Source organism: Branchiostoma belcheri, unplaced genomic scaffold (genome assembly GCF_001625305.1).
Source record: "Branchiostoma belcheri isolate BF01 breed outbred unplaced genomic scaffold, Haploidv18h27 scaffold2, whole genome shotgun sequence".
NCBI lineage: Eukaryota > Metazoa > Chordata > Leptocardii > Amphioxiformes > Branchiostomatidae > Branchiostoma > Branchiostoma belcheri.
In genome coordinates, this window is record NW_017803490.1 from 10,146,129 (window position 1) to 10,147,608 (window position 1,480).

A 1,480-nucleotide genomic window follows, 5' to 3' on the forward strand; every position below is an offset into this window, starting at 1 on the left:
TTTGAACCCCCCCCTCAGAACTTACGAACTGTATGTCGTATGACCACCAAATTTTCAGAGGATGGTGTACTAGTAAAAATTTATCATATCTAAAATTTTTATGTCGTTTTGACGTAATATGACGTCATTACTTGAATTTTCAAAAATAGTTTTTTTTCATGATAAAGCCTGAAATACACTGCAAACATACTAAAGACCTTCATTTAAACCTTTTTCGGAAAAAGAAATGGAAGTATTGATGAAATTTTAATGAAAATAACCTGTATATACCTGTTCTAATGATATGGTCCGCCATCGTGGATTTTGGCCAGTGACGTCATCAAATTAGCATAAATTATGCAAATTTAATGATAAAATTTACATAAAATTATATGGGATGTTATTAATATTAGAAACCATGAGTAACGACATAAAACCCATAAAATTCTATTGTTGAAACAAAAATTACTAAATTTAGCAAAAAATGCCTGTCAGAAACCCGTTGCCATGGCAACACAAAAAATTACTATCTTATTCCAAAGATAGAAAATTGTTGCCAACAATATTCTAGGAAAAGTCACCAAGTTTGGCCGTTCTAAGGCTAAGCCGTTTAGACTCTAGGTGACATCAAAGTTGGCGCGGGCACTTTTAGCCCCCCCCCCCCCGGTCTAGGTAGGGTTAATGTAGCAAGTGGCTGACCACCATATATATGAATGTGATTGAGTAGGAACAAACAGAGTAGTAGTTTGTTGGGCAAGACCATGTGAAGTATGCATTTGCTTTGCAAATGTTCCAATGTTTTCAAGTTCTTTTGTGTTATGTATCTTATTGTGGGTTTATTTTGATGTTCTTTCACCAGCTACAAGCAGTTTTATACAGAACTCCTCAAAGCATTCACGAAACAACTTAGAAGATAATTAAGTTGGGTTCTAAGACAATGATAAAGCCACAGAAAGTAAATTTTATGGATGACATCCTCTGCAGACTCCAAATCTAATGCGAGCGGGCGAAAAAAAACAAGGCGGGCCAAAAAAACAAGGTTCCTACATTATAAAATTTTGACTCAATCATTGTACGAATGGCTTTTATTCGGTGGGAACATCACGTATACACAGCCATCATCACATATCATTGCATCAAAGTAAGAAACAAAACATTAAATCAGAGCCTTTTCTTGTCTCCCCTCGTCATAGTTATCTGCCATCCACCTTCCGGCATGGCAACAGACATCTTTGCCCATTTTCGGCATGTTGACCACTGTCAGAAGGCAACAAAATTTCTTGTTTTTTTTTTTCAAAATCAGGCGAAAATTAATGCGCGCGCTGATGTCATCCATAAAAATTACTTGCTGTGGCCTAATAAGACAAACAAAAGGACTGAATACGAGTTCTAGAAGCAGAAGTAACAGCATTGTTTTCTTCATGTAGTGCCATTGATCTATTATGTAATTTCATCATGTGTGTTCTGAAGTATGTTTTAAAAATTAATCATGGTACATGGA